The 25507-nt window shown below is 34.9% G+C and overlaps 1 long non-coding RNA gene across 1 annotated transcript in view; it reads right to left on the bottom strand.

The window, feature by feature from the left end:
* Positions 1-246: 246 nt before the first annotated feature.
* LOC118168518 overlaps positions 247-25507 on the bottom strand; it is a 34859-nt gene continuing 9598 nt past the window's right edge. The window contains exons 2-4 of the long non-coding RNA XR_004751618.1: positions 1866-3337; positions 1338-1517; positions 247-347 (exon numbers count right to left, since the gene is read on the bottom strand). This is a non-coding gene — a long non-coding RNA (uncharacterized LOC118168518). The remainder of the gene's footprint in view (positions 348-1337; positions 1518-1865; positions 3338-25507) is intronic.

The following is a 25507-nucleotide window of genomic DNA, read 5'->3' as shown; positions in this document are numbered from 1 at the left end:
TGTTTTTTTCATGTATCTTTCTTTTCTTGTTGGAATTTCAGATGACTATATTTTACTGGATAGGGTCATGAGCTATTAGAGATGTCAAACAACTGTAATCCAGATTTTTATTGCTTTTCAAGTTTTTTAACTTTCTAATTGGTACAACTAAAGAAAATGAAACTATTCTGTTTACTCCACCATTTTCATCCCATTCTGTATTTATTAAACCTCAAAATGTGTCACTGCACCCATGCACACATGCACATTTTTCCATTATGAGTGGAAATATTCTGGTGACCTTTTGGCTGCCTTCTGTCTTCTTTTCCATGACAGTCTCTAAAGTCCGTAAGAAACAAAATGTTCTCCTAGAATATGAAGCAAACAGAAGCATCAGGAAAAAACATAATACAAGCAAGATTTTTTAGATGACTGGCTTTTTTTTTCTGAAACTGAAATTCCTAGGAACTCTCGGGGTTTCCATTCTTCTTCTCAACTCCTTGAAAAATTTCCCATCCACCCTACTTCCTCCCCCATGAAACCTCACAAAATGAAGAGAAATATAAGGATTATACAAGCTGTGTTCTGCTTTAAGTGAAACCTCACTAACTGTCTGCAATTGTTTGATTTAGTAGCTACTGAGTCCTCCAGAAGCAGAAGCAAACACAGCTTCTTTCTCACTTTCCCAAAATTTCTCTACTTTCCAGATTCATCCAAAAGACATACGTAGATGTTGTATCTAAGTGTCACTATAAAACTGTACAATGTATAGCTCCCATTCCCTGCTAGAAGACATGTTAGTTACCAGGTTTAAATAAATCCAAACAGCTATATTCATGTTATTTCATCACATAGTGAATATTTATCATCAGTATTTTCAGCACAAAGCAGGTTGTCATGTTTACTTATTATTGTCTGTATTCTCTCCTACATAACTGTCTGATTGATCAGCACTGAAAAAGCTGTGTTTTGAATACACATAGGATTTATTCCTGAGACAGATGATATTTCTTCTCCATTTGAATATACCTGTTGTCAGCAGTCAGGATTTCACAGGAAGAGATAATCCCAAAGATAGCTTAGACCAGACCACAGAGCGGTCTGAAGCTGCAGTTCTAATTCCTGAAAGATCTCACAGTGAGCCTTCAAGTTGAGCAGAAATGTGATTGCAGGCTTTGATTGTTAAGACAGACAGTTCTGCTTGGAACAAACTGTATTACGTTATGAACAGTGCTTCATGCCTACACAGAGACAGCTAAAGCAAGCTGCCTAACAAACAATTAATTAGCAAAACAATATACCATGCTGTATTATAACACCTAAACACAAATTCAGTGAAAGAGGTCCAGTATTCTCACCTAATAGTCATGGAGAAGATTTCCATGCACAGTCAAGGTTCACGATATCCAGAATATCAAGGACTGCAAGGTAATCTGATGCTGAGATTTTGGAGACAAGACTTAAGGAAATTGTCCAGTTAGGAAGAAGGAAAATACTTCAAAATCCTTCCTAGAAGTTTCATTCTTTTAAAAGAGACACTTAGGAATGCAAAGAACAATGCATATTAATAATTATTTATATGACTTTATAGCTGAAAATTAATCTTTATAGAAGTAATCTATGTGCACCATGAAGTCAGTTGAAATTTATTAAGGAGTAAATTATTTTAAAAAATAATTTTGTATTAATATTACTACCTTTTGTTTTATACACTTATATTACAAGTTTAAGAATTGTCTGCTTCCATTTGACATGTGACTGATATTTTTTAGTGATGAAAGGTGAAGACAGTCCTCTGAGTTTGCTTTTGTAACAGTAAACTTTGAGGTATTGTTAAGATGGTAGCAAAGCTTTTTTAAATCTCAGAGTTCTTGGTCACATCTTACCTTTTCAAGTTGTCTTGGCATTAGAATGGGTTCTTCTTTTCTGCGCTCTACCTAAGCTTAAGCACCTTTGCATGGGAAAGGAATGCAAGAACAGGTTAACAACAGTTTTGAAGTAAAGATGTTTATGGGTGAAGATAAAAGACAATAAAAATGTAAAACAATTCTAGGTCAAAAGCATTGATTCAGCAACACCAGTATAAATTAAGCATGCGTTTCATCTCATTACTGTGAAGGTAGCTGAAGCGTTCTAAGTTGGAGGACATGATACAATGAATGTTGCCATGTAATGCTCTGAAGTTCACATACAGTAAAGCATGCAATGTGGGGAATGAATGCAGTGTGTTAAACCTGTGTGCAGTTGCAGGGCTGCCATTTTGTTGGGATCATGGAGACATGGTAGGATGGTTCCCATGACAGGAATGTTGCCATGGAGAGATACAGGTTCTTTAGAAAAGACGGACCAGGAAGACAAAGAGGGGGAGTTGCCCCTTATGTGAGAACTGCTGGGATATATGGAGCTTTGCCTGGGGATGGATGGTGAGCCAGCTGAGAGCTTACATGTGAGGGCTAAAGTGAAGACATGTAAGGGTGATATTGTAGTGGGTGTCTGCTGCAGGTCACCTGACCAAGAAGAATTAACAGGCAAGGCCCTCTACACACAGATTAGAGTATGTTCACAGGCCCTGATCCTGGATAACACAACAAGACATCGGAAATGCAGGAGGTTCCTGGAGTGTGTCAATGACAAATTCCTTCACAAATGGTAGAGGAGCCACTGAGGAGAGGTGTTTTACTGAATCTCATGCTCACCAACAATGAGGCATTCATTGGGGATGTGAAAGTAAAAGGAAACCTTGGCTGAAGTGCCCATGAGGTGGTGGAGTTCAGGATCCTGAGGGGAGGAAGGAGTCTAAAAAGCAAGCTCAAAACACTGGACTTCAGGAAGGCAGACTTTAACATCTTCATGTATCTGCTTGGAAGAGTTTCATTTGATAAGGCCATAAAGGGAAGAGAGACCTAAAAATGATGGTTAAGATTTAAGGATCACCACATCTAAGCTCGAGAGAGGTCCATCCTGATGAATATAAAATCAAGTAAGACTATGGAAAATGTGGAGAAAAAAATACTTGGGGGTCCTGGTGGGTGCCAGGTTTAACGTGAGCCAAAAACGTGTCCTCTCAACAACAACAACAAACAAGGTTAATAGTATCATGGGCTGCATTAGGAATAAAGTTGCTGGCAGGTCAAGGGAGGTGATCCTTCTCCTGTGGTCAGCACTGGTAAGACCACATGTGGAGTATTGCATCCAGTTCTGGGATCCTACAAGAGAGAGATGAAGCTACTAGAGAAAATCCACTGAGGGTCACTAAAATGATTAATGGACTAGAGCACCTTGTATGAGGAAAGGTTGAAAGATCTGGCACTGGTTAGCCTGAAGAAGAGAAGGCTTAGGGGTGACATGTACAAAATACCTGAAGAGAGGGCATAAAAAAGAGAGAACCAGGCTCCGTCTGTGGTGTCCAGTGACAGGTCAAGAGGCAAAAGGCACAACCTGGAACACAGGAAGGTTCTGTCTGAACATCAAGAAACAGTTTTTTACTGTGCAGGTGACTGAGCCCTGGCACAGGTTGCCTGGAGAGGCTGAGGAGTCTCCCTCCTTGGAGATCTTCAAAAGGTGCCTGGACATTGTCCCGGTCAACCCACTGTATGGGACCATGCTTGATCCAGCGAATGGGACAAGGTGACCTCCAGAGGTCCCTTCCTACCTCAACGAACCTGTGAACACAGGGAATATGCCAAACTTTATTTATTTCTGTAAATCATACACAGATCAGTGATAAACCTGAAACAAGAATGTACAACTTAACTGAAGTGAATGGTCTGAATTTTCTTTGGGTCTGAATCTCTGAAGAGTCAAATTATGTGCACTTCACTTCTGAACTCAAGTTTCTTTCAGTCAAATAGAAAGACTGTATGTGTGAAAAACACTTCTATTAAATTATGTATTTGAATCAATGTTAAGATTTAGTTGATGTAAATGATTCATATGAAACTAGCCCTCAGACTTTATTGTAATTAGTATTTTAATATTAGGAATGAATGAGCTGGTTGCATTCTTCATCCCCGAGAATGTTAGTGTTACTCATATATTTCTTTAATCTGCACCAAACATCTTTCTATTTAACATTATCATCAAGAGCTCATGTGTATCAGAGACTCAAAGAACTTTTTCTATACATAAGATGTGAGTATAGAATATATTACAGGAATAAACTTGTCAATGTGAAAAATATAATTAGTCCCAAGTCCTGACTCTGAAACGGCCAGTATTTGGTGGAGTAGAATTATCAAGGGCAAAACTGGTTCTGTAGTGTACCCAGAATTATACTTTCCAGCTTCTACTATAACACCTAATCACTAATAAATATTTCTGAAATGTTGTCATTCATAATATTTTGTACTAATGACAGTTTAGACAAGCATTACATGAAAAGTACTTCTAGTTTGCTTTGGGCTGTAATCTGATCATTCTAATGTCTGTAACTGTTGCAATTAAGAGAAAGACTGAGTAATCTAATGCAACTCCAATCTCTGGCTAAAGGTCAAAGACTCATTGTAATACAGAGTACTTCAGGGAGGAGCAAAATACTTCTCTCTTGCCTTTTTTTTTTTTTTTTTTTTTTTTTAACATACAACCCTCTAGCCATTCAAACTAACTTAGAACTCAAAGAACCATCACATTCAGTAGTTCAACTTTGTTGATCTTGTTTTTAATTACTTGGTAAGGAAAGGCATTTCCTTATGCATCCATTTCCTTATGCATTCCAAATGCATCAGAGGCATTTGAGCACTTCTGTGTGCATGAGTTTTAAGTGTGTCATATGGCTAAGTTCATATAAACAAAGAGAGAAAAATGAGTTCTAATATTGAAGTATTCTTGACTATTTACTGAGTTCCTGACTTTAAAAACAAAAGAGAACTGAGCATCTGAGATCCTCCCAAAGGATCCTTCTGTCTCTTTACAAAGATGGCTTTGAGGACTTCTAGAATCTATTTTCCACTGAGACTACTTCTCAAAAAGCATACTAATTCTGTTAAAGAAGAGGGATTTTTTTTTTTTTTTTTTTTTTTTTTATGGTATTAATTAACCTATATGGAGGCTACTAACAGGAAATGCATGGATTCATTTAACCAGCTCTTCTGTGTTGCAAAAGAATGGGCTAAAGTAGAACTACTGTTTGTAAATAGACAGTGATCTGTGTGATGTTTTGTAAAGATTAAATATGATCTGGAAATAAAACTCTAGGCTAGATGGTATAATTAAATAAATCAAGTCAGCCTGTTACCATAATCCTGACATAACTCACGTACTATGCAACAAAGAGTTGCAGTTTTTTTTTGTTTGTTTGTTTTGTTTTGTTTTGTTTGTTTGTTTGTTTTTATGGGATGAAAAAGCAACATTATTAAGGATATTAGAGACAATATTAAAATAAATATAAAATTTACAAAGTCAGGAAGGCAATAATTCTAAATAGTCTAGAATTTTCTACAACTGCCTCCTCTTCATTTACTAATTATTCTTCAAAGCCCAGTCATACTGCCCACCATCTTCTTCTACCTTAGGTCTCATATATCTCATCTCTTCTTAATCTCAATATGTCTCATCTCTTCTGGAACAGGCTCCCCAGGGAAGTTGTCACTGCACCGAGCCTGTCTGAATTTAAGAAGAGATTGGACTGTGCACTTAGTCACATGGTCTGAACTTTTGGGTAGACCTGTGCGGTGTCAAGAGTTGGACTTGATGATCCTTAAGGGTCCCTTCCAACTCAGGATATTCTATGATTCTATGATTCTAATTACCTATTTTTCTCCCCTTTCCTTTCTCCTTTCTTCCATTAACCTTTAGTTCTCTATACCATCATCTTCATCTGCAGTCCCTTTCCATTGCTACTCATATATTATTCCCTCATATTCCATATTACGCTTAAAATTGCAATGACATCTACCTTACTTTGCCCCAGTTACTACTGTTGTATGACAGTTGTAGTAAAATACTAAGGCATTTTTAATGTAGACAGTATGGATATAATTTCAGAGGAATAATAGGATTGTTCCTTACTCACAGTACCCACAAGTTAATAGTCAGCTCATCACAACATGATATAGTGGAATTCTTAAAACAAGTTATTTAGTGATGTTAATTTCACCTCTGACTAATTTGTATCCAAAGATTTGGGTATTTAGTACAAACATGTTTCAGTCATGTTACCGTCTATTCCATTAGTTTACATCACCAGGGAGATAGGAGAAAAGTCTCAATTTCTCTGTGCTGAGATAATTTGAGGTACAGTGTTACTTGTAAAGACTGGAGAAAATCATTAATTACCCTGCATTAATTTCATGATGAATGGAGACTGATAGAAGGAACTTAATGAGATCTAAGAGTAGATATTTGTTAATATTCTCTTTTTAACAGTGTTACTAATAAAGAAATTCACTAAAGGTGTTGATAGCTGATTTTTAAAGATGGTCAATAAACTTATTGAAGTTTTAGAAAGTTTCTGTCCAAACTTTTTATAATGAAAAGTTTTCCATGTTAAAATTTGATGACTGCCACAGAAGTTCATATTTCTTCTAGTGAATTCTGAATAAAATAGTTTATTTTGGGACAATTAAATTTGACTTGACATTTTGATTTGTAAAAATTAAATTTAAAATGTTTCAGTTCTTCTATGTTTGTTTGAGCCTGCTTTAGCAGGCTTATAGGAAGAGGCTTAGAGTTGTTTTAGTTTGTATAGCTCATAGTTCTCATTTATTGGGGTCAATCACTGATTCAACTATATCTCCCATGAGGTTCTTTGTTTTCCCCTGTGGCTGAATGCATAGCTAAAACACCTAGAGCAGACTATACTGTGACAGAGTTATCTTACCCAGCATAATAGTGTGTATGTAGTTATAATAAATTCCTATGTTATTCAGATTTGTACAAAACTGAGAGGATAGCAAGTATCCAAATGCTGGCTGATGAATAAAATAGAAACATTATAGTAATATTATTTATATCCATGAATTTTCCCACTATTGATATGGCATTAATGTTTTTATACGTCCTCTCTCCCTTTACTGGATTTTTTGTTTGTTTTTGTTTTTTGTTTTTTTTTTACTTTTTCCCAGATAATGACATATCTGATGGAACCATGACAGTCACAGAGACAAGGATCTGAACAGCCAGAAACCCCAATCAAGTAGCTGTTACTGCTACGCACATCAGTTTAGATGCATGCATCCTTCTGTACAGTATACCTAGTTAGTTGGCCCACAAGTTATTTAATTGCAATATGTTAACAAATATGGATATAAAAAGTAATCTTATTATATTGATAAGAGGACTGTCTTATAAGCTTCCAATGCAGGAAGAAATTTTGTTACTTAGGTTGTTCTAATTCAAGCTGTAAAGAAGATTTGAAATAATTAATTTCCTTGGGGTGGAAAAAAAAAAAAAAAAAAAAAAAGACTGTCCCACAATACCTATAGGATATCTGTTTTATTTAAGCAAGATGAAATACTTCATAGATCAAATGTCTTTAATTATGAAAAATCCCCTAAAGGTTCAGTTTCTAGGAAGGTAGAATTTTTGCAGTTCTTGCAGAACTGGGTAAGTAAATTTGCAGTAGTGCAGAAAGCTTGAAGTTTTGTATAAGATGCAGCAAAGACAAGAATAAAAAAATAAAGGGGGGAAGGAGGAGAGGCAGGGACGTTGCTCCTATTTATCTACTTCAGGCTGACCAGGGATTTAAAAGCAGATTTCTGACATCACTGAGAAGACAATTGACAGCTTTTAGGCAGGATTATACCTTGATTTCTCCTCTGCTTTATATTTGGTCCCTATTGCACCCTTCAGGACTTGGATCAGATTGTTCAGGTGTAGGAGCATTAAGAACACTTCATTTGAGAAAAATACTTGGGCTTTAGGCAGTTGTAAAAGACTATGAAGCCTAGCATCCAGGTGAGCTTGCACCACCAGCAGTCTGAGGCATCACTTGACTGTTTGAAGATGACAGGACCATTTTAGTAGTGGAGGTGCCCATATAATGTCATACAACAAAGATGTAAACAAGAGTTAATGGAATCTATCTTTTCTAAAACTCAGATTAACATCTTAACATGCTTTCTACTTGTGGTCCTTTATCTGCTTTCTTCTTCTTCTTCTTATGATTGATAGATTGATAGACAGATAGATAGATAGATAGACAGATAGATAGATAGACAGATTGATTTTTGGTCACTGCATTAAAAGAAATGTTATGGAAATAGCCTAGGGGAACAACAACAACAAAGATCTAAAATCTCTATTCAGTGCAAGAGAAAGAGCAACCACAGACCACACACATGTAGAGAATAATAGTCAAAATGGAAAGAAAGGATGCTATAAGAACAAACATAATTATATGCTATAAAACCCTGCCAAGACACAGGTCTGAAAATGGGGGATACTTGAATTATCCCCCAAAAAGCAAAGTATAAATTACCATAACAGTGTTTGAGAGCCAAACACAGAAATGTTTAACAGGAAAGGCCATTGTATACTTGTGGAAATCTACATGGCCAAAAAATAGCTATCTTAGCATTACATTAAATAACCTAGATAAAAATTTCTTACCCTTCACTCACACTCAGCATATGTCACTCCTAATAAAGGAGAGAGAGACCTGAAAAAGGCAAACATGTCAAGTCAGCATAATTGCACCATGTTTCCCAGATCCAGCAGGTAGAGATAGAAAGGGCAAGGAGTTTTGATAAGTTTTGCTACTGTTAATTTTTTTCTTCAGTACCAGTGCTTAGACAATTGTAATTTAGTGGTTTGGTCACCATCAGCTATGAGGATTTTACTGAGCTTGGTAATTGGATATTTCTATACATTCTGAGTGCTGCACCAAGGCCAGCTCTCCAGTCTTCATTCAGTGAGCCTTCATGTACTACCCTGTATCCTGTGCTTATGAGCCATATGTGTCTTTGTTGTGTACGGTGACTTTATCTGCATGGTGCCTCTGAGGCATCCATGTGGTTATTTGGCAGCTGGATTATGAAGTAGATCGTGGCCAGCTATTTTCAATGTTTGTATCAATTGCAAAGCAGAAATAAACATAGTGATTACAAAAGGCAAATAATATTTGTTTTATTGCCCAGTGAAGGTGAAATTGGGGACAATAGCGGACCAGCTTTTGGCATTTGGAAACTCTAACAGAGACTTAAGCATTTGTGTGTCCATTTGTGAGAATCATCTTGGCTATTTGTGCCACTGCCCTGTAGCTGCCAGAGTCTGCATGCTCTTTATGCTGGGAAGAGTGCCAACTTGCCTATATATGCTAGATAATCAAAGGCAGTGAACATATTTAGGGTAATAGCCAGGGAAAAGGTGTTTTCTTTTATTTACTCTTAATATTGAAAAGCAACAAGAAATGAAATATATACACTGCCACAAACATGAGAGGGATAGTACCCTGGGAATATTATTCAGCAGAAAGCAAAAATTGTTACCAGTCTCATGCCTCTAATATTATGTGTTGTTTTTCAAAGTACTGTCTCTCCCCTAGCCCTCTTATAATATTATAATAATATATTATAATAATATATTATTTATTTTATAATGATATTGAAACTTCCTCAATTAAAATGGCTTACTTCTACAATTAAGTCCCTGATATGACCCTTACAGTTCTGTTTTCATTATGGCATGCAAAAAGATTCGGAATTTATTTAAGATTTTGTTAGTTAAGTTGCTCCCCCTATAAGACTGCATTTTGATTTCTTCTCAGTCCATTAGTATTGATAGATGTATTAATAATAGTTGTTTCCCTCATGACATATTTCAGTCTTTATCTGTTCCATATGAATTACTCCCTTGGAGTTCTGACCAGCAGGAAAAAAAAAGGCTTGAATTTGAATGTATATAGTACCATAGTATATAGCACAATTTTAGAGATAAATATAGATATTTGAACCTTTTTTTTCTTTTTCTTTCTTTTTTTTTTTTTTTTTTTTTAATGAAATGCTTAATTGGAGTAGATCCATTAAAAATAAAGTATATGTCATGAATATCAAAAATAATATATCACAAGGAGAAACACACATGACTTTTATGTGTTAAAATATCCATTAATTAACATTTTTACTTACAGATATACTCAAGTGGTAAAAGAAGCTCTTGTGAGTGGAAGGTTTTAAAAGGTATTTTAGACAAGTCTTCCAACATATATCATGAGTTAAGACTATTGGTTTCTGACAACGTGATGTCATACACAATCCAAACTGAGAAGTAGCACATAAATGTAACTTCTATTCAGTATTTAAGTGTCTCCATTTTTTTATTCTTTTCTGATAGGAAGTGAAAACTTGCTTAAAAGGTAAATGGATTCGTGCAGAAGCAATTAAGAAGCATTTACTCTGTTGGATGGTTTTTAGGTGGTGAAGGGCTCCACTGATCTAAATTCTAAACATAAGCCAGCAAGATAGTTTCAAATGTGTCATGAATTGATTATGAACTGGGTAATCTCCATCACAGAACATCTTCTGACCTAGAGCACTGAACATACCTTGAGTGGCTTCAGACTCTTAACCACAGTTAATGAAAATGCCAGACTGTGAGTAAAAATGGAAAAGCAAATACAGTTGTATTTTAACCTAAGTCTTGAAGCACTTCTTTCTCACTTTAAGTGCATAGTACCCCTTTGTCTTCTTTGCTGTTGACACCAAACTTCCTTTCTTTTCTGAATAACTTATTTGCCTCCTACCTGTACTGCTACTTCTACCAAAAATCTGGAAAGATATTTGCTGAAAGTATATAGTTTTTCTTTTGCTTACTCTGTAGTTATACCATTGATTGACAAAATTAATAATTAAATAACAGTAATCATACATACTTGAGCAAGCTTTATTAATTTTTCTTGACTTCTTACTAAATCTTTGCTACTTATACAAGAAAGTTTTTGTTTGTTTGTTTGCTTGCTTTTTTTCTTTCTTTTTTTTTTTTTTTGGTTTAGCTTGTTTTATGCTTAAATAATTTGATGTAAATGACCAAGGAATTAATATATAAATCCAGCCACATTAAAAATAAATAAATAAATAAATAGATAAATAAATAAATAATCAATGACAGTTAAGTTTACTTAAGAAGTAAGTAAAGCTTATTAAATTGAACAAATATTTTTAAGGCCAATGTCTTTCATAGAAATTTATTTGGAATATTTGTGTTTTGAATGGTTATAGATGTCAAAATATTTAATGTCACTACCCATTTGAACCAGTGCTTAACAGCTGTTTTCAAAGTACAGAAAAATAAATTAGTGAAAAATTCTTAAATATAAGGGAGATTTTCTTAGCTAGTAAGTGCTTGTTTTCACTACATTTTTTTTTTTAGGAACTCTGTAAGTTACATAAAGAGCCTGAAAATATCCAGATGTCTTAAAAATATGATTAGATGTATATTCCAATAGTTAGGACTGTGCTTAAAACCACCATCGATGATAGACAAATCACCCATTTGCCTTAAAGACTCTTTTGTCAATTTCTAGCAACTATTCAGCACTCAAAGCTAGAAGCTCAGTTTAGCATATGGATTAGGAGGCACTATCCTGTGTCTTACAGTGTCTTCAGAAGTCATTCAGCGTTGATGGAAGTCTTCCAGCTCTAATGCCACACCTTCCTTTTTTGACTTCCAACACTCTCATGGCCTATTTCTTCTCCCTACTGTGTGTAAGTGGAAAAAAGGCTGTTCCCCAAAGGCCACGCTGAATGTTAAGGAAACATAATATGAATAACTAATAAGTTATAGAGAATCAGGAGCTATCACAAACACAAAGTAGCTTTGAGCTCTTGAAGCCTAGTCATCATCTCTGTCTTAGTGGACTGTGCACTGCTTCCATGTATGCGGGAAACTAGTGCATGCTGTAGTATGCCATTTTGAGCAGAAACAGTTATACTGCAGGTTCCTTGCTCATGGTATAGAAATCTGAACTTCCTACAGAGATGGAAAGCACAGCATGCTCTAGTCAGGTGACTACTGGATTGAGACTCAAGAATATGTGATTAAATTCAGCTAATTAACATAGGCCCCTTTCACTGTGAGACCCCCCTGGAGCATTCAGCTCTCAGGCCCCCTGTGTAAAGACATGGACCTATCAGAGTGAGTCCAGAGGATGATCAATGGTCCGGAGCACCTCTCATGAAGACAGCCTGAGAAAATTAGGATTATTCAGCCTGAAAAAGAGAAGGCTTCAGGGAACGCAGCCTTCCAGTACCTTAATGGGACCTACGGGAAAGATGGGGAAGGACTCTTTTTCAGCCAGAACAAGGAGTAACAGTTTTAAACTAAAAGAGGGTAGATTTAGATTAAACAGTAGGATGAAGTTCTTTACTATGAGGATGGTAAGACACTGGAACAGGTTGCCCAGAGCAGCTGTGGATGCCCCATCCCTGGGGCATCAAGACCAGGTTGGATGGGGCTTTGAGCAATGTTGTCTTGTGGAAGGTGTCCCTGCCCATAGCAGGGTGATTGGATCTGGATAATTCTTAAGGGTCCCTTCCAACCTAATCCATTCTATGATTCCATGATTCTGTTGACTTTCTTTAAAGTTGCATTGGGCTACAGGAAAAAAAATCCAATATGAGAATTTGATATTAGATAAACATGAAATAACACTAAACGTCTAAGTCCCTTGTGGACTTGCAAGTCCAAAGTGGGTACTTGCTCTAAAGAAGTCAGTCAGAAACTTGTGAAACTAATGACTTCCCTAACTATTCCTGTGAATAGGCACTTGGGAAATTAAAATATCTAGGGACCTAACCCAGAGTATATTGACATAAAATGCCAGCTATGGAGATGTATTCAATTAAAAATGAACACAGACAAACAGCATTGTACTGTTAGCTTATGTATTAAGATTATAAGGTATTGATTACTTTCAAAGATATTTGGCTAGATTTTAAATATTACATAATAATTACAAGAAGTGTATATGTGTACACTTTGCTATAACCCAGCTGAATGCTTATTTTAATCACTTCTCAATATGAAATAGTCCCTGAACAAAAAAGTTTCTAAGTATATACATGCATATATATATATATATATATAAAGCAGTAAGGAGGAAATACATGAGGAAAAAAATCACACAAGATTATCAGATCTATGTTCATTTTACTTTCCACAACAAATTTGTATACATGAGAGAGACAAGAGGGGAAAAAAGAAAAAGCATGAGTATTGAGGGAGCAGATGGACAGCTAGAAATAATATAGGTCAAGAAAAATGGCAAATATTCTAATTACTGTTAGTAGTGGTGTCACTAATAACCATTTGTAGCCATGAAATCCTAATACATTCCAATATCACACAACAAGAAACTGTGTCTACCTGGAAAATCTTCTCTTGCTTTCTGAATTATGTGACCAAAAACATCATCTATTATTTTCTTTGTACAAAGATATATAGCTAGTCTGTACTGCAATTTATACTTTAAAAAATAAATTACCCAACTCAATTTTAAAACATGATATGTATTTTCCTATGTAATGTCTTATTTTAGGGAACTTCAAAGCAAATAATTAAAAGACAAGTTACATTACAACACTTGAGATAAATTCAGCATTTATTCTGATGGGTATGTTTGGGGTTCTCTCTGCTCAATAATACAGGACCATGACGAGCATTCATAAAAATAACAAAATAAAAGTAACATAAAAGCAAATACACCCATGAGGAATTACTTATACCCAGAAAGTTACATCTCTTAAACTGAACAAGTTTTGTGAGCAAAACTAGTGTTTAGAACTGTAATTAATTTATTTTAATTTATTTATTTATTTGATGTTACAGTGACAAAAAGGACACACATGAAACACTAGACTGTAGTTTTCATATTAAGCTTTTGGGAAAGTGAACATCTATACTGGTATACTCATCAACTATCCTTTTCATTGACTGCAAGCAATCTGCCTTTAAAAAACACTGTAACCTCCACAAAGAATGGATAAAGAACAGAGGTGGCATTTTGTACTACATTCTTTCACTTAGAGGTTCAAGAAATTTAAGTATCTTTCTCCCCAAAGGTCACATAACAACTCTTTCACACTGAGAGATATTATTGGTAGTGGTATTACTAACAGTAAACATAATAATTGAAATTATTATTAAAATCTCTGCAATAAGTGGACTAGACCCTATGAAATGAATTTAATGAAATTATTATCTGGCTTAAATATAAAACTGCATTAAAAGTATGTAAGGATTGAGGCATATGTAGGTTGCAGATTGAAGACATAGAAAAAAAAAAAAGAACATACCATAGAAAGTTTTTACTAATAGAAGCAAATCACTCAGAAGCAAAAACAAATGTGTCATCCCCTCTCCACAATGATGCACTAAACAACTTGTGAAATAAATGTTTCAGAAGGAATAGCTCTGAGCAGATTCAACTTACTCAGCCTTGCTTAATTCTGACAAGAGACAAGACACCTTGAAAAGTTAAGTACCACTAAACTTTCATATGCTACATTCATAAACTCCATTAGAAATCTTTATCTAAATACACATCTTTGAATATTGTACGCTACAAAACATTCACGAACAATCTATGCACAGCTACATTGCTTAATTGTGATTTATCATTGGTATTATTCTCAAGGTTTGAAATCAGGCAAGTGTACAGATCACCAGTAATAAATAATAATAATGAAGATGATAATAAAAATCCTGGCTAATTTAACACTCTTACACATTTTGACAATTGCATTTTAATCACACTTTACCAAAGTAAATTAACTACTCAAAAGTTTTCAAAAGTCATTAATATTTTTGTTTCTAAATATAATATTAAATATAGTATACTCAATATAATGTACAAAAATATAAAACTTCAGTATGCTTTGATTTTAGAATACTTGATGAATCAGGCTCTAATGGATAGATAAGAGGGTGTCATGATTACTAAAAATAAATATCTTTTTCCCATCTCATAAGTTCCCCATCATGAATTTCAAAAGTGTCTATGTTGTTAGAAGCATCTACAACATAGACTGCTTATATAATAGTGTCATCATAGTGATATTATTTTCCCACCAAATAATCAGCTTGGTCTTCTTCTTTTTCTCTATCTTTATTTATTTATTTATTTATTTATTTTTCCTGGTTGGACATTGATTCGTATTTTGGAAGACTTTCATTCTGAAAGTACAGAACACAAGTAAAGAGTGAAGCTTTTATTTACTTGGACAAGCAAGCTTGGATTAACCCTAAATCAGAGCAATTTACTAACAAGTTAAATTAAGTTAATTTAATTTACCTGAGCTAACCTTATCACTAACTTAAGATCTTCTTTTGTAAACAGGGACCTTCATCTGCTTGGAAATGCAAACATGTAGAGAGAACACAGTTCCAAGACAGGGAGGTTAACTGCATTTTAATGGTTTATTCATTACCACTCACCAACATGAATGAGATTTTTCACAATCTGATCCAATACAAATAAATTTAGTTGGGAACTAAATGAAAAAAAAAAAAGAAATCATAGACAATCCCATCAGCCATATGCACATTGATGGAAATAAAATGCTGGTAAAACTTTTTTTTTTTTTTTTTTTTTTTTTTTTGGTACATATGCAATGATTCACTAGATACCAAAAGCCACTAGGTGGCATTTGTGATTTATTAGGTTAGCAGCAATGGTTTAAAAGTATTTTGTCTAATCCTTGATTTCAAGAGAACAGGTCATTTAACATTGCAAGACATTTAATTCAAGAATTCAATTAATTCACTCCATAATTAGATAAATGCACAGAATTTTCACTTCTGCTATATCATTTGGAAAACGAGTTTCTGAAGTTTCCATTCAAATCGTAGAAATTCTCAGGCATGTATTCCCTGACCCCAAAGCACCAGCTTACATAAGTAATTACTTGTCTACAATTAAGCTGTAAATAATGCAATCACTCCATTCTTGTCCTGTCACTCTAGTCCCAGGCACAACAAATAGGGCTAATCACATACTTATTCAAGTGTGTAATTATTCACAGTTAAACTTCTGTCACTTTCACCCTGTTTGGAAACAGTAGAACACAACCTGTAATTAGCCAACATTGCTGCAGGCACTTTCACTTGGAAATCCGCCATGGATTCAGCACCTATGTGAGCAAAGAACTAAACCCTTTGATCTAGGAGCCTGGCATAGTTTCTTCCCCTTGGGCTATTCTATTATCAGCTCTCAATAAGTCAGACAGATCAATGAATTATTACTATATCAAATAAGCCTACTAAAAATCACTCATGTCCCCTTGTTAGAGACATTGTATGCACTTCTATCATGCATATATACATGTATATATATATATATATCAGTGTATATACACATGACAATGTATATGTATTAATGTATCTCTGAATATCTATGGCTCATTTCTTTGTATGCCTCTTTTGGATTTTCATTGAAATGTCAGTAAAAATCTTGGTATTCACAAAATATGTGGATGAGTATAGGTCAGATGTCATTTGTTTTAAATGATGTTGCCTTGGTTAGAACCTGAGACTGTGAAAAAGATGATTCTTGCTTGAAATGAAAGCTTTCAAGGCATTATATTCAACAAAATACAATCATTCTAGCAGGTATAGAAACAACAGTATGTAGGCATGCCACTAAAAAGGCTAGTAATAGAGTAAACATCTTTAAGACATTTATAACACTCGTCTTACACCTAAAAATATTATCTCATAATAAATTAAGTACATTGGATATGTAATACCAAATCATGCATACCCCCATTTCATAATCAATCAGATTCTGTCACATGTCTTCAGTTTACATTATTTCTTGCTCTATCCCTAAGGGTAGTAAAGAACTGCTCATACTGAACTAGGAGGCAGAATCTGTCCCAGGGAGAAGACTGGAAAATTAGAAAGAACTCATTTGCCACCTGCCCTAACATTAATTCTGGAAGCAGATAGAATATGAGATTAAAGCCTGCACCACCCCCCCCCCCCCACCCCCCCCCCCTTTATTTTTTATTTTCTCTACACAGATCATTTAGAAGAAATACTAAGTAAAAACAGGCACAGAAAGTAATTGTCATAACACTTGTTTGCACTTTATCAAAGAAAGTGGAAAAATGATTCCTTCCTCCTCTTATCCCTTGTTCTGTTCCTTGCTCCTCATTGACATGGCTATGTCTCATTTTTAACGGCTCTCATGAACCAAAATTGTTTTACATAGTTGTTTTTCAGAGCTGGCTTACTAACATTTACACAGACTGAGTTTTCTTTGTTGGAAGACACTGTCTTTGAAAGTCTTCACTGTAATATTCAACATATAAGTTGGGCAGTATCAGAGGAGAAATAGCTGCCCATATGACATCCTGGATGTTTTGAATCCTACAGGTAATTTTACTGGTGCATTTTAGGATGAAGAGGGAAGGGGATTAACTGGAAGACTTTTCAGTAGACTTTGAATGAAAGGAACAAAGGCAGTCAGAAAAGCAAGCTATCAACCTACTTTTGTGACATAAAGTCAGACTCATATAATATGAAAGTGGAAATGATGAAAGTTAGCTATTCCAACATACTGGCACTGGTCAATCTGTACAAAGAAAAAGGCTAAGGAAAAGGAATAGTCCTTAATGTTCTCTGGCAAACAGCTTTTAACTGGTGGATTTCAATAAAGTGTCCAAGTATCTAATTGCCATGGAAATGGTAATACCGGATGGACTCTGTAGCACTTAGTTAGTTAGTTGCTGTTGAATTACAATGATACGGAATTGCTGTAGTCTCAAGATACTTTTTGAAATGGCAGTAGCTGCCTCCCAGTATAATGACTCATTTGAACAGCCTATATCAGCCTGAACAAAATGCTCAGTAAATGTTTCCAGGATGACAGATATTCTGTTAGGGACCTATTATTTGCTGTCAATATGATGCAGGGAAAATGCAGACATGCTGGCCTTTGTTTACATTTTTAGATGCCTGTTAAGATCATGACCTTTTGCTGTTGATGATATACATATGTTGAACATTTGTTTAAACTGCCTTCCCACCACTGATAAACACAACCCTCCAGATTACATTATGCAGATGAGTTGCAAGGGAAATAAAATAGAATTTCACATTTTCCTACCTAGCAGTGCTTCCCACAGCTTTGTATTTATGACACTTAAAAAATATGTAATCCTTGGAGGAAAGTGAACGATTCATATAGTTATAACATATAATTCTTCCACAGCACCAGCAAATCTGTCAAACTGTCATTGCAAGCTGCCATCTGAGAAGCTGCCCTTCAGAGTCTTAATTTCCTTTTCCTTCCCCCGCACACCCTACTAAGATTATTTACAAGACTCTGGCAACCACATCTCAAATCAGCTCTTGTCAGATTACTCAAGATTTGTAAACTGCATGAGAAGAGTATGCTACAAGATATGCTGGTAAGGACTTGGGTATATCTGGAAGTGAACCTACCCAGTTTCTTGTCATCATTTGGGGGTAATGTATGCTTCATCTCTACCCATTGATTAGGAAATCAAGAATCTGCATACACAGTAAATTAAATTCCCAGGTAAATTAGCTGTTGATCACCTTATCTTTCCACATTATATTACACATGTCCTCATGACACCAGAAAGAAAAGGAAATAAAGCATGTTAGGATTTTGTTTTTTATTATTCACTGTCCTGTGTAGAAAACAGAAATATGCCTCAGTTGCATTAAGGTATCAACATTATAAAATACATGCCATAAATATGCATTATATTAGCTAGCTTTTTACTATCCTTAGCCTTGTGTTATATGGAGAAAGTATCAACAACCTTGTGTTCACATTTCATTAAAAATATTTTGTTTTCTTTTTGTTTACTGAGATGCAAGTTTTTGGAACCTTGAAGTTGAAACTTATCTTCAGCTTGTTTACAAATCCATGTTATTTTTCTGTCTAAAAGCATGTGAAATTGAAGTAATGACATCATTATGGCTGCAATCCATCACACTGGAAACTAAATCTAAGGAAACCAGAACTCTAGGTTACAAGAAAAATGCTGAATGGCTCAACAATGTAAATTTTCTGCTTCTTCCATATCCACAGAGATTTGGAGTGCCTTATTAGAAACTGTCATGAATTACAGAACTTCCTTATAAAATCTAGAAGACTGTCATAATATTTGAGTTTTTTGAGCTATAAAGATACCAGGATAAGGCTTTGTCCCTTACAGCTGAAGCTAAGAATAGTGGATATGGTTTTAGGATTAAGGAAATAAATTATACAATGAGATTAAACTGAAAATTTGGAAATCCCTATCACAGTTGCAGTTATTAAATAGCATTTCAAGGTGAAACTCAAATTTACAACCTGAAAAGTTTTGTTGGTAAAGGGAGGGATATACAGTCTACATCCTGTCCCTCCTCATGTCTTGAAAAGGTGAAACCCCTGACCATTATCTCAGTTGCAAATGGGTAAATTAAGTGCATCCAATCTATACTTCTTTGTAATATAAGAAATTCCATAGCACAATAAATTTTATTCTTTTTTTCATCAGTTTTAAGAAATAAATTGGCTATTCCTGCATTTACATTATCTATGTGAGTCCATTTCTACACAATCAAGTTCACCCCATAAATTAACATAATCACAAAGATCTCAGAATTTGGTAACATCTGGATGCTTGGCTTTTGCCCAAACATTGCATAAAGTTTCTGGAGCTGTGACTTGAAATTTTAGGAAGTTAGTTCATCCATGACTAAGACACTGAATCCCAGGTAACACTAAACAGAACAAGTACATAAAAAAATAAGATACTGTTGCAAGGATTTCATAAATTGCTTCAGAATCTCAAAAGTTAGCCAACTGAAGGTGATCTTTAGAAGACAAAAGCTGTTGGAGAAAAACAAACACAAAAACAACCAACAAAACAAAAAACAACAATGACAAAGACAAAAGGAAGGAGAAGATGATTCTAAAGTGTATACTGTATACCATACCTGATGTGTGTGTACTGTATACCATACCTGATATCATTATTCACACACATATATATGTATCTTGCATATATTACATGTGTATATGTATATATTTTATGTATGGATATAATATGAGAAACTTAAACTATAGCTAAAAGTAGCACCAATAAATTTAGATCATACTACATAACAGTTGCTACATAATCTGGAAAAAATGATAAATGACAAATTGATCAATTAAAAAGAAGGGGGGGGGAGGGGATTTGTTAGTCTTTTGTGATGTTTCTCTTAAATTATTATTAATAGCCACTTCTTAAAAAAATTATGTGTAAGAACATAAAACAAATTCTGATGGGTATGTTTCCCTTGGCACAAGACTATATATTTCCTATACCTTATTTACATGCAGTGAATGTGCCACTTCATAAAGGTGAACAAATAAAGTACTCATCAGTTTGTTATCTTATTGTACAATTTATGGTTGTCATGCAAGATTTCAGTTTCTTTATTTCTGATATATATATATATATATTTAAAAAAAAAAAACAAAAAAAAAAAAAACGAACAAACAAAAAGCAATTATTCATTTAAATAGGCTCTCCTGAAATGCAGAAGAAATGAAATGTTCTATCCACATTCACCCTAAATGAATTAATTCTGATTAATATTACTCAAATGAATACAAAAAGAATTAATCATCATTAGAAAGATACTGGAGGGTGTTGCCCTGACTTTTTAAGCTTTAATGTATTGCTAGGTTGCTTGACATTAGATATGAGCCCACAGCTAAACCCCCAGATGCAAGGATTTGGGGAATGTTGGGAGGAGCTTACATCTAAAACTAGACTGGGAATTTTGCTCCCATCTCTCTTTGAAAGTGATACTTATTATGCATGCTCTTCTGAGTTTTTAATTTGTTTGTAATTGGTTTATGTTTTCTAGTAGCTTTTAGCCACTCCCTTGAGTCAGAGGGCAGAAAGGAGCTATATATCTGCATAAGCTTGTTTGAATATATACAAGCTTGTATGAATAAAGTATTACAATTCAGAGGTTACACAGTGGGCAAAAGAGGATAGTTAGAGGAGATATGGATACTGTGTTCTCCTTTGACTTAATTTCCCTTCCATAAATAAAATACAAAAACTGATCAGTAATGTTTCTGACAGGACTTCTGTCCTCTGGTCAATGTAAATTAATAATATTCTTAAATTCTTAACCACAGTATTTTTGCTGGAAAAGCCATGTCATACTGAGGTTTCAGTGGAATCTTTAATAGACTATTTGGCTAGAGCTGTTATTCTGCCTGTCTCATAAAGATAATCTTTCCATCTAGTTCTTCATCCAATCTAAGTTTTTGGATTCCAAGCTCCAATAAGGTAGTTAATGATATGACCCCAGATTGAGAGTTTAATTTGAGCTCTTCTTAATACTTCTGTTAATGAATTAAAATTCTATTGTGAATTAGAAATCTCTAATAGAATTGCAGAATTCTATTATAATGTAATGTAATTCTATTGTAATGTAAAGTTGAACAAATGAGGTAAAATTGCCATTGAAGAATGATGAAAAGGGAGTAATTGAAAAGGATAGCTGCCATATGATCATAAGAAAATTTAGGAAAGTTCTCCATCATTTTTAGTAAACTGTTCCAGCCTTTTGGGAAGCAAAATGAAGAGGAGAGCAGTAATACCAGCAAAACTGAAATAACTCTCTATGATCTGATCTGTGACACTATTTTGCATTTGTATAGTCACATTAGTGACACCATACCTGTGCTTTCCACACTTAGTTTATTTAAAATATATTTTAAAATATATTTTAAAATATATCAAAATATATCAAAATATATAAATATAAAATATATTAAAATATACTAAAATATATTTTAATATATATTTAAAATAAACTTAGTTTATTTAAGGACCTCAGATCTGCTAGGCCTTGCTTACTCACCACAAAATAAGAAGTGAGAGTACCGCTTTGAAATGGTCCTTTTGGTTCTAGTACCTACTTAAAACTTTTGACATTTAAGAATGTCCTAACAACTAGAGGTCTTCAACATGTTATGTGTTCTGCATAACATCATCGTCATGAGAAACAGTTGAATACCGATTTGTCTGCAGCTTTGCTGAAAGGTTTATAACACTGTGAGTGGTAATCACATTAGCTGCCTTTATCACTTGGACTGTACATTACATTAACATAATACAATTTTATAGCTTTCTGAAATATTAAACAGAAATGAAAGCAAGCAAGGCTTCACTAATGGATTTACAACATCTCTTATCCTTCCTCAGCTACAATGTCTATAATCAGAAAGGATATTATTTGCACCTCTTTAGAGAGAGCTGTTCATTTCAAACACTGTGTTAGTCTGCTAAATATTTATCATCTAATCAGTTTGTTGAGAGATGCAGAAACTGTTTTGGTCATTAATCCTGATTTGAATTTATGATTTGAAATTATTAGCATCCTTTATATTTTTATCGTATGCATACATAACAGACACATATGCACACATGAAACCTTCTTCTTCTGTAAGATATTAAGAGATGGAAAAGTCTCTTTATGAGCACAACACTGAAATTCAGTAGAAAATGAATAACTAAATTCCTTTTTTTATCTATGATTTTTCTCTAAGTATCTGAAGTTGTTTTGTTTTTTTTTTGTCTGGGAAAATCAATAAAGTAAATAAATAAAATAAATTTAATTCATCATCTTCTTATCCAAATCATCTCCTTGAAGCATGGGACAAGTACACTGCAAACAAAAACAACAGTTCTTGCTTTAAAGGGAATTTGAATGAGTAACATTAAAAATATATTTTCTATGTTTCCAGACTCTTACAGAAATATGAAAATTGAAGATAAGTACAAAGAACATTATTGAAACTATTCTCCTATATTTAATTCCTTATTCAACATAAGTTGGTTTCTAATCCAAATAGAAATAATTATTAGTATTATCCAGACTCTGAAAGCGTTCAGTGTTAATAGTTCATAAGAAGATCTGTATTTCGTGTTGTAGTGGTTGAGTAGCCTGGGATGTGTATGAAGACTATCAGTGTTCCCAAGCTATCATTTATATTTGTATTCAAGCTATTATTCAATAAAGATCTGTTCCACTACTCATTAACACTGATAAAAACACAAAAGAAATCTAGAGTCTGCTATAATTCTGTTATCTCCTACCATCCTCAGAACAGTTTTGCTGTTTTGGAGCATGGAATGCAGTTGCAGTCACAAGCCCTAATTATTCAGGTTAAATGTTGACAGATTGACTTCAAATTTGGAACCAGGGTCTGACAGTGGAAGAGTTACCTACATTGAAACTTCAGAAACTTCATGTTAGATATCCTTGGAAGATCCTTGGAAGTCACAGTGAGTTTTGCATGAGACATAGGAGCAGGAATAGCCTCAAAGCCCTTGAATGATTCAGTGATTTTTTTTTTTTTTTCCTCCTCTTCATTAGCAAATATTTTACTGCAGCTGGCTTCTAGGAAACAGATAATAATCATGCTTTTAAAATGTATATTCTTTGGCCTATATATCTCACCATTCCATGTTTCTTTTTTATCAGTGAATCATCCCTTGCATTTTTGCAGTTAAAATATATATATATATATATTTAGTGAAGCTACACTAAGGAAGAAAGAAAGAAATTCTATCATTACTTCATCAAACTGTGATAACAGTGTTACTTTACTTAATCTAACTTGTGCAGGAGAATTGTCACCCAGGAAGCAGCCACACAAGAGTATATTTATCAAGAAGCTGATACTCCTACCAAATTTGTGGCCGTCTCAAAGGGTGTATCTGTATTTCCAAATAATTAAAATCATACAAAAGACAGAGATGAGTTAACAGCCCCACTGGAATGATCAAATATACCGTCCCTGTTTCTGGCTTAATATTTGTATTCTTTTAACAAAAGCATGGGAACTTCCTGTCACAGAATCACAGAATCACAGAATAGTCTAGGTTGGAAGAGACCTCCAAGATCACCGAGTCCAACCTCTGACCTAACACTAACAAGTCCTCCACTAAACCATATCCCTAAGCTCTACATCTAAACGTCTTTTAAAGACCTCCAGGGATGGTGACTCAACCACTTCCCTGGACAGCCTATTCCAGTGACTAACAACCTGTTCAGTAAAGAAGTTCTTCCTAATATCCAACTTAAACCTCCCCTGGTGCAATTTTAGCCCATTCCCCCTCGTCCTGTCACCAGGCATGTGGGAGAATAGACCAACCGCCACCTCGCTACAGCCTCCTTTAAGGTACCTGTAGAGTGTGATAAGGTCGCCCCTGGGCCTCCTCTTCTCCAGGCTAAACAGTCCCAGCTCCCTCAGCCGCTCCTCGTAAGACTTGTTCTCCAGACCCCTCACCAGCTTCGTAGCCCTTCTCTGGACTCGCTCAAGCACCTCCATGTCCTTCTTGTAGTGAGGGGCCCAAAACTGAACGCAGTACTCGAGGTGCGGCCTCACCAGAGCTGAGTACAGGGGGACAATCACTTTCCTGGACCTGCTGGCCACGCTGTTTCTTATGCAAGCCAGGATGCTGCTGGCCTTCTTGGCCGCCTGAGCACACTGCTGGCTCATATTCAGCCGACTGTCAACCAATACTCCCAGGTCCTTCTCTGCCAGGCAGCTTTCTAACCACACATCTTCCAGCCTGTAGCACTGTTTGGGGTTGTTGTGCAGGACCCGGCACTAGGCCTTGTTGAACTTCATACAGTTGGCCTCAGCCCATCGGTCCAGCCTATCCAGATCTTCCTTCAGAGCATTCCTACCCTCAAGCAGATCGACACACGCACCTAACTTGGTGTCATCTGCAAACTTGCTGAGGGTGCACTGTCCCTGTCTTTCCCCTACAAAATGTATGGTGTGATTGCCTATATATTTGATGGTATTCAAAGACGTCAAATAAACTTCAAGGTTTCTCTTAAACTTTTCTATTCTTAATGGAGTCAAAATTATTCAACATCTCTCAAGTATGGGCCAGTTTGTTATTTTACCTTGTCCATGGGTGGTTGGAATTTTTCAGTAAGCTATTTTCCCTTTCCAATATCTTTCTACCTTTGGTGTTTGTTTATTAAGGTGAGAGGAAGTCCCTGTATTGAAAAAGTCTCCTAAGAGTGGAGTAAGGTTATATAAGAATATCCTCATCTTTTCTGCAGGTGAACCAGTGGAGCTACGCTCCTGCTGTTTGGGGGGTTATGTTTTTGATTTTTTGATTTATTTTATTTTGTGTGTGTGTTTCCAGTATGCATTTAACATTATTGTGTTTATAGAAAACATATGGTCTCTAGTCTAAAATTTAATTTAGTCTAAAATTTAATCTAAGAATAAGCATCAATTTATAGCTGGTATCTGTTCAGATACCGACAGCATCAAAAGCATGTTGCAGTTTTCCTGTGTCTCAGATTATCTAGGTAGGATATAGAAATGAAGGATTGTTAAACTTGCATCTTGGGGATGTACAGTCTTATCTTGAGTGTATAGGCAACAGATGCACCAGAAGTAAGCATTATTATCAGAATTACAACAAATCCACTAACTAATTAGATGCAAAGTGTATAGGGAAATCTTCAGTTCAGTGATTCTGGAGAAAAAAAAAAAAAAAAAAAAAAAAAAAAAAAAAAAAAAAAAAAAAAA

Source organism: Oxyura jamaicensis, chromosome 5 (assembly GCF_011077185.1).
Source record: "Oxyura jamaicensis isolate SHBP4307 breed ruddy duck chromosome 5, BPBGC_Ojam_1.0, whole genome shotgun sequence".
Lineage (NCBI taxonomy): Eukaryota > Metazoa > Chordata > Aves > Anseriformes > Anatidae > Oxyura > Oxyura jamaicensis.
This window is presented reverse-complemented; position numbering and strand designations above follow the sequence as displayed.